Consider the following 9,162-nt stretch of genomic DNA (forward strand, 5'->3'; position numbering starts at 1 on the left):
CCAGCAGTGGACAGCCAAGGCACCATGTTCCTCTACCAAGCCATGAGAAGCAGGGTGGAAGAACAATAAGACTCAAGGGAAAACCTTTTGAAATCCAGTGTAGGAACAGGCAGTCTTGTGTTTACAAATAGAAGATTATTATGAAAATAATTATTTTTACATAATTAAAGAGAAAATTTTAATGAGGATTAGTGTCATGGTTTACACACTATGGAATCCTAGTATTACCCAGATTATCAGGGCACGATATGATCCATGAAACAAGTCCACTTATTTTAATATAGTTATAGCTTACACACACCATGTGAACAGCAAATGTTAGTCCTCTCCTATGTGATAACTTCATAATAGAGTAACTTCTTTTATAATTAAAAAAATCTGTTTTTCTAATCAGATGTCATATTAACTAGTTGAGTTACCTGGAAACCAGAACTAATTAAATAACCACTGTATGCAGAACATGTGGTAAGAAGTTATGGTCAAGATAAAGATAGATCTCAAGTACAGGCTTGAAAGGATAACAAAGGCTCCCCCAAACCCACCTCCCATGAGCCTACTTCACAGAAGCTATGAAGAGTCTATGTTCCAGAGCCTTCTATGTTACAGAGCAAATCTGGGCCATCTCAGTTCTTAACCCTCATCTGTCTATTCCTAAAAGGATTTCAAAATGGATTTTTAAACAGATGGAAGAAAACAAGAACTGTGTTTGGTTCAGTTGGGGCATTTCATCCTCAATTATTAAGACTGTTCTGAGAGTTCCACTTTGCTTGCGAGGGCATTGTGGCAGGGGTGACTTTTACATAATTACAAGGACCCTTGAAAGTTACCAAGGAGCCAAAATGAGCTTCTCCAACTACTAGAAAGAACTAGCTGCTTGTCTGCTTATAGACAGACAGAAGGACCAAACTCTAGAGCTGAATCCAGCCAACAAGGTGTATAAAAGACCCCCCCCCCAAAAGTTGGGCTACCAATATGTGATGTAAAATTTATCCTTTTTGATGTTTAATTGTGTTAGACAATTTTTGCTAGAAAATATAAGCACCTAATGAAATCAAATGCAAATGTTATACATGGAGAGAAACATGTCTTCTTTGTCACACATATGAACTGTGATTTTTTTTCAATATCTGAGTCGTTTCCTACCATTAAAGTTTCAGCTGCCAGTTCCTTCATTTTGCTCTCCTCTGATCTGAGAACATTAGCAGCAGGAGCACCTTTACTCTTAAATTTAGTTTAATGTAAGTATTGCAAGCCCTGCTGGCAAGCCTCAAGGCACGAACTCTGAATGGGGGGTGGTCAGAGCTGAATGATAAAGTGGGAAAAAAAGTTATTAACTGAGTGTTATAATAAATAGCACCCAACCAATCTATGTTGGAAAGTTTAAGCTCTGAGTTAGGGTAGAAGTTGAGCAGGCTCCTTCCCTGCTTTAAACCCCACATCCTACCTTGCTTATGCCCACTGGAAAAAGGGATTTTTGTCTTTCACAATCGCTACATGGCCACATAAAGGTATTTTGTTTTACACGATAGGTAACATGTAAGCTGAATGTTATGGCACATAATATTTGAAATGCATCAAATTTTTAAAGGTTCTTGCAACAATTTTTTTTTAATCTAAGTAATTACCATATCTTTTTATATGTTCAGTCTTACGCTGAATTTTCTTAAAGTAGGAAGTTGGTGCGTTCTAGCATACAGAAGCAGTCAAGAGGAAATAGGTGAGAAAAAAATGCAAGCATGCTTAGGGGCCTGTCATTTTAGACTTCAATTATACCTATAGAGTAAAGAAAGCCTTTTGCTCTTCGTTAATATGAGCTGTATCACTTCCCTGGTGTTCGCCAGGCAGTGTTCCCAGGTCCTAGGTGAGCTCCCACTTGGGAAATGGGATTAATGCTTTGGGGTGACTGTCGTAGGCCTGAAGCAGAAATGGAACACATCCTCTACAATGGCGCTACGTCAGTGTTCTCCTGGCTCAAGACCACAGAGGAAATCACACAAGATGGGTGCTACTGAAGGAACACAAGAAGGGTTCAGAGCCAGGAGAATGGGAGGCATCTCTCTGGCTGGCACCAAAACCAGCTTTTCCCCAGGAGCTGAGGAGGAAGCAGTCTGTGAAGAGGACCCAGAAGCAGCACCCCCAGTACCAGCAAGTGGGCAGCACTACATGTGGCACCAAGAATGCTGAGCTGAAGATCAAAAGGCTGCCTGAAGCCATTTCACTGTTGGTATTCAGAAGAGATTTGGTGGATTCTTTGATCTGCTGGTTGGCTCTTCTATCACGGTTTGGCCCCCACGTGCAAAGACAAATGAGAATGGAGAAATACAGGATGAAAGGTTTAAGAATGCTGGGTCAGGCTGTATGTGTCCCATGGTGAGAGTTTAAATTTCTGGCCCCCAAGTAAAATTCTTCAAAGAGTAATCCTCCCACCCACTATCCTCAGAGATGCCCTCATCAGGAAACACAGAGGAACGGGGCAGGCCTAGCACTGCACAGACAGAGGCTACTTGGGGAGTGACTATGTCCAAGACTGAACACAGTGGAATATAAGAAAGCCAATAAACCACAGGAGACATATTTATCATTTGTCATCAGGAAAGTTCAAAATAAATGATTTTGCTATCACCAACGAAATCACTTATAAGAAGTAGAACTGCTCATATTACCACCATAAGCTCTTTTGCTACGAAAGATTAGAGAAAACTACAGAAAAAATATCAATAATTATAGTCCTGAAAGACTAAAAGAATCCCATAATGAAGTGTAAAGAGTCGCTAAACGTTTATCCCTTGAATCATAATTTTTAGATGCTTTTAGCACACAGTGGTAGGTAATTAGGTGGGTAAGTAAAATAAATAGAAATCATACATTTTCTACTAACTGATATTTATTGATGGTTAAATCACAATATAAAGCAGGGAAAGGGTTGAAAGCAGAGCGTGGTTCCGTTCACTTACTTTTAGAGATTACTGCTGAAGGTCTCTCCAAGGCTTACAGACTTCAGCCTGAAAATCAGGAACAATAACAGTAGCAAAGAAGAGAAGAAAAAAGTTAAAAATTAGCTAATAGAATAACTTCTCTTCCTGTCCCAAACTGTGAAATAAGATTCCTTCATACAAATAATATCAAGTACCTCCTATGTGTTTAAATGTACTTTTTTTTTTTTTTTTTTTTTTTAATTTTAAGTTCAAAGTGCAATCGCTACAGGAGAAACTAATCACTAATTCAGAGAAATGCCAGCACATCCGAGTTAGGTATATGTATTGCTATATTCCAACACAAATGAGACCTTAGGGATAACAATCTGACCTCCTGTCTCTTATGAGACAGGAAGTTAACGACGCAAACCGAGGGCATCTCAGTTCCGTGTCTGCGCCTACCTACCCCTAGACGGGACTAGTAACTTACTCCTCCGCCTGTTTCTTTTCCACCGCCCTCAGAGGGTCACGTGAACTGGGAAGCAGGAACAGCGCCCATGTCGGGTCCTACTTCTATTCACTTCTTGAGATAAATGGCGAGGGCCTCTGCTCTCGAAGCTAGAGCCGGAGTGCACGGACTTGGGGAGGAAGGTCTGCCGGGGTCACGGAAGGCTCGGGACGGCCGGGAGAACCGCCCGCCTCTCTCAGGAGCTGTGAAAGTCCTGCCCCGAGCCTCGCCCCTACCGTCACGAACCTCGGTGGACTGGCCCGTGGATCAATTCTGGTTTTCCGTTCCGCCGAAGTGTGTCCCCCACCCGCGGCAGTGCCGGGCGCCGGTGCTGCCCCCTCCTCCGGCAGGGGTGCGGGGACCAGGCGTCTAGAGAGGGGACGCGGGAGCGTCGTCCGGGTTACTGAGGGGGCGGGGCAGGCCAGGGGGCGTGGCTAGGCTAAACCGGGGCTCGGGATTGGGACAGCTCCAGATTCCTCGGGCGCGGGGGCGGAGCCTAGCGGATTGGAGCCACCTGAGGGCTGAGCGTGGCCTCCAGACCTAGCAGGCTTTTCAAACCCGGCAGCGTTCAGAAGTTAGACCGCTTTCAGAAATTAGTTCAACTGACCAAAGGTCTCCAGCTTGCCATCCTGAATCATTTCCTTCATGGCGCCTCATTCTTAATATTTGGCTACATTTCCCTGTTGTCCACGGGGCTGATGGAAAAGGGCTCAGCTTGGCTTTGTTACCCCAGGGACTTGATGCCACTTTATGCAGCTAAGGAAAGTCATTCATTTCCTCCTTCCTCAGCCTCTGTTGCAGTCAGACCCATCTTTTCCCTCCATAGATACATTTCCCAATTCTGTCTCCAGCAGGATAACCCAATTTTGAGTTGTGGTGAGCTAAAAACTCAAGATCTCTTTCATAGAATCTTCCTGCATTACTTTCTGTCTTACTATTACTTTTAAAATTCTTACCCGAAACTCGGTTTTTATATTTACATTAACTAAATGTCAGCCTATTAATCTCAAACCATCATTCCGTCCCATCTTTCACTTGGAACTGGAAGGAAGTGAGATTTCTTGCCCATTCCCTCATATGAATAGAGGGCAAGAGAGGGAGGATTGTTGCTTATTACTTCTCCAAATACAGATGTGCTGGAAAGTGAGGCTTTTATTCAGTGCCTACTGTCACACACCGTAAGAAAGCGACCCAGCAATATTGTTCACACAAATCATTCTATTAGCCACAAACTGATTCTGTTTGGAGTACAAACATAACCACAACCACACTTTTCATTCCAACATCTAATTTGCTGCACCAACATATGAGATTATTCCCACCAAGGAAGGTTACATCATCCATGCAACCGATCACTATGACGACCCATAACTAGGCTCCACATGACCCCCCACGGCAGTAAGGCCTGTTCTAGCTCATGAATTCAGCTCCCAGTTTTCAAACATCACCTTAACAGAGCTCCACTGTGACCTCTGTGAATTCTGTTACCGCTCTTGCTGCCTCCCTTGTTTAGAGGTTTGTGAATTCCATGCACCTTCGTTCTAACATGAGGCTCTCCCTAGTTTGGCTTTCTGAGTGACTTTTTCTTGCCTCTTTGCATTATTCCTTCTGCCTGCTGCTTTTTCACTGGCAGTTCTTTGACTAATTCTCTTTCTCCTTCTGCTTGGTATAATATTTCCTAGAGCTAGGGAATTCAGTTAGAGAAGTTTGTTTGCAAGTGACAGAAAAACCTCAAATTGGCTTCAGTGAAAAAGCAACATGATTATTTTCCACAACCAGAGGATGCCAGCTTCAGCTGCAACTTTGTATACTCAGGGCCTTCTGAAAACGTTCAGGACTCTAGAGCACCCCACCTTTCATCACGCAGAATGTCTCCCCCTCTATACTCCTTCCTCTTAGATCAATTTTATGAAATGGGTATCACTTTGCAGGGGTCTTGGTTTATAGGAGCTAATCTCTCCTGAAAGACTGTGAGCTTTTTGAAAGCAGAGATTGTTTTATTTTTCTCTGAATTCCCTGGAATAGTATAGGGATTAGTATATAGCGTATGATCAAAAATGTTTATCGAACTAACGGAATGAGTGACAGGATGGCTAGAGGCTCCTCGAGCTGTTTCTTCCATATGTAATTCTTCTCACTGCTTCCTCTCCCACCCCCACTAGAGTTGGTGAGGTAGGAGAGGATACAGTTATAGCTTGAATGCTAATACTAACTTAATAAGATCTAGAGTGCTCCCTTCTGATCTTTGCTCTGGAGAAAAGGTTTTCAGAATACCTCAGCACACAAAAAAGCAAATGACAATCCTTTAGGGGAAACCAGTACATCTTAACTACTCTTCCCACAATTTTTTCCAAAGTGTTTCTGATATCTCAATCATCACTTCAATCATCCCAATTATTACAATCTTCCACAATGAAAATTACTCTGAATCATGTTTTACTGAACACATCCCCAAGGAATATCCAAAGAAAGGATATATGAGGTAAAGTTCTTGAATTCTTTCATGTCTGACAATGTACTTATTTTGCCCCTGGTCATTTAGCAGCATTGGGCATTCTAGGTTAACTATCATTTCCTCGGTTTAGAAGGTATTGATTTTTTCTCCCTAGTATCCAATGTTAATCATGAGAAGTCTACTGCCAGTTTTCATTCTTTTGATGAGATTTTGTGATAAGATTTGTGTCTGCAGTGACAACCGCAGATGTCTGTAACTTAAGATGATAAAGTTTATCTGCTGATTACAACTTGGAACCATCCCCAGTCAGCCTTGGATTTTCTCCATATTGTCTTCAACAGCAGAACCCATGCTGAGAGGATTATTACTCTCTTGCCCAAAGCTCTGTTGGTTTGTGACAGAGAGAAGAAGAGAGTAAACTTCATATTAGCTTTTAAAGGCTCCATCCCAAATTATATCCATCATTTCCTCTCCTATGTCATTGGTTGCAAGTCACATGGCCATGCTCAATTTTAAGAAAACAGATAACTTTGATCTTAGCATGAAAGAAGAACCAGATCTCTGTGAATGATGGTAATGATTATTCCAGACCTATTTTTTTCCTTCAACTCAGGCATTTTTTGGATTTTTAAAAATTCTTTCTGTCCTCGCAATTTCAGGGGACTCTCTAGTAGAAACTGTCAGCTGAGTATTCACATTCTTCCTCCAATTTAGATAACTGTTTTCTATTTTTAAAAATTTTTTTCATTTTCTCTTTTTCTATGATTCTTGCTTATTAAATGTAGACCTAAATCTGTCTTTTTTATCCCTTTTTCCCCCACTTTCATTCTCTTTGCTTTTTTGTTCTAAAATTTGGACATTTTGGATGGTATCATTTTTTCCGTATTTTTTTGATTTTCTTGTGGGTGCAAGAAGTCATATTTCTTAGCCTTTGCTAGCTTTTTAAAGTTTATTCTTTCGTGGATGTATTTGGCTTTTATGGATGTACAATTATTTCTAAATATATGAATTAGTTTTGTCCTGTTTTCTCTAAATTATTTTTTCTCTAGAAAATTATTTTTTTCTATTAATGTTGATGTTTCTCTTTTATGTAGCTTTATGTTCTTTATTGTTATATTAGTTAGCATTATATAATTAGCTGCCAGGGACAGAAAAAAATTATAGAATTGGAATGGCACTCCACTGATTCTCAGTTCTTTAGGTCTTGCCGCTCCACTATATATGGTTACCGTTCCTAAGGTCACTCATTGTCCACAATGGCCCTTTCCAAGCTAATATCTGTATTTTATCTGAAGGAAGGATGCATAGGGGAATGATGGTATGCTTTCTCCAAAAAGAAGACTATATCCCTTCTTGCTACACATACCACTGGCAAGGACTTCATCCCAATGACACCTTTAGCTTAGAGGGCAATTGAAAATATGATCTTTACTTTGAGTAGCTTTATGATTTGCTTAAAGTCAAGATCCTACAACTATGGAAAATAAGAAAGGGTGGATAATAAGGGACCATCAGCATCAATCCTAAAGACGTCACTTCATATGTAAGAAAGAAAGACTGGATCTCTTGCGTGAGTTTCCTTTATTGTTATCTAAATGGAACTGTTCTCCAAGTTTCCTCCTTGGGTAAGAATTTCCAAAGCTCTGGATTAGATGGGCAAGTCCTGTTTCCTTGAGTTTCTTTTAGGGTTACAGAATAGGGAGCCAGCTATCCAGCTGTGCCCTCTATGCCGGAAGAAGCCAGGCCTGAGGTACCAACCTATGCACTGGAGAGTAAACTATCTGTTGAACATTCATTCAGTCTTTAAGAAAGAGTTATGGTTTAAAGTATTCCTTCCTGCACCTGCTCCCTGCCTAGAGGTGAGGGTGTTAAATAGGCGGTTGAGTGGTTAAATTTATCAGGTTCAGACTTAATTTTTTCCCCTTATTTTCAGCCAACGTCCTCATTTCCTTGCTCTTTTTTAACCCTGTGGATGGCAAGCAATGACTCCAGGGTTTCTACTGGAAGACTGTCCTCAGCTGCTCCAGTACTGTGGCTTGCTCTCCTGTTTCATCCTTCACTCCCGTCCCTTCCACTGTGTATCATGAGACCATTTCTTTTTGTTTGTTTGTTTTGTTTTTTTTAACTCTCATCCACTGACATCTACTACCTTATTTTCATCAGGTATGAGTATGTTTGTTTGTGGTACTTGTACATTTTTATTTCACTGGGATCTCGGGGAGGAAAGGGCCTCAATCTGTCAGCTTCTGAACCTTTCTCAGGAATGGAATGCTAAAGTAAGTAAGACAGAGGAAAACTTAAGGGGCAGAAAAGAAAGGAAGGAAAATTATAGGACAAAACTAGAAAATGTGCTGAAAAGTGACAGGGAGGCATCGATTAAATCATATGGTCAAGTCACCAAACTACCTGTCTTAAATTTATAATAGACAAATTAACTAATATAATTATCTAAAAACTTGGGTCAAATTCATTTATTTATGTATGGGTTGGCTGTTACATATTCATTTCCTCTTCCTAAAATATGTATCTTGAGAAAATATCAAATTCCAGTGGGACAGTATTAGGTATCCTTATATTACTTTAGTTGGAAGAGAAGAATATGACATAAGAAGGTCAATTTCAGGCTTCCACCTTAGAATATGGTTTTTTTTAAAATTGAGGTTATTTATTTGAAATAAGGAGAGAGGCAGAGGGGGAGGAAAAGATATGAGGGAGCCAGATATGGGGAGGGAAAGATATGGGGAGATATGAGGGAGCCAGATATGGGGCTCCATCCCAGGACCCTGGATCATGACCTGGGTTGAAGGCAGACATTTAACCGACTGAGCCACCCAGGAACCCCTAGATTGTGAATTTTGAGCATTAAGAAAAATAGCCTGAAAACGTTTGGCATTTATTCCATACCAGCACTGACCTGCCCAGATAATTCCTGCCAAGAAATCATTAATGTGGTTTTGGCCTTCCTTGTACATGATACCCTTCGTCTCTAGAAAAAAGGTGTGCCAGGGATCTTTTGTTTATTTTTAGATTTAAGTCTTAATATATACTTTATTTGGGGGGGGGTAATTATGATTCCTTCTTGTTAAGGAATAATTGAAAAAATTATTGGGAAATAGAACTGTATATATTTAAAATGTATAATATGAGGACTTAATATACATATGTACTGTGAAATGATTACCAACACCAAGGTAATTAACATATCCAGCACCTCATAATTAACTCTTTTGGTGTGTGTGTGCTGAACTTCAGATGTACTGTCTGCAACTTTCAAGTATAGAATA

General features: G+C 40.6%; 1 protein-coding gene across 4 annotated transcripts in view; it reads right to left on the reverse strand.

Annotated features, from left to right (window-relative positions):
- TTC29 (tetratricopeptide repeat domain 29) overlaps positions 1 to 3,757 on the reverse strand; it is a 236,264-nt gene extending 232,507 nt beyond the window's left edge. For 2 of the 4 annotated variants that reach the window (XM_059373391.1, XM_059373409.1), the window contains exons 1-2: positions 3,670 to 3,757; positions 2,955 to 3,002 (exon numbers count right to left, since the gene is read on the reverse strand). The gene's annotated coding sequence lies outside the window, so the exon portion shown is untranslated. Of the gene's footprint in view, positions 1 to 2,954; positions 3,003 to 3,405; positions 3,486 to 3,669 lie in introns of those variants that run through there. The other 2 variants (XM_059373400.1, XM_059373416.1) reach the window with 1 other exon arrangement.
- Positions 3,758 to 9,162: the final 5,405 nt, after the last annotated feature.

This window comes from Mustela nigripes, chromosome 1 (genome assembly GCF_022355385.1).
Source record: "Mustela nigripes isolate SB6536 chromosome 1, MUSNIG.SB6536, whole genome shotgun sequence".
Lineage (NCBI taxonomy): Eukaryota > Metazoa > Chordata > Mammalia > Carnivora > Mustelidae > Mustela > Mustela nigripes.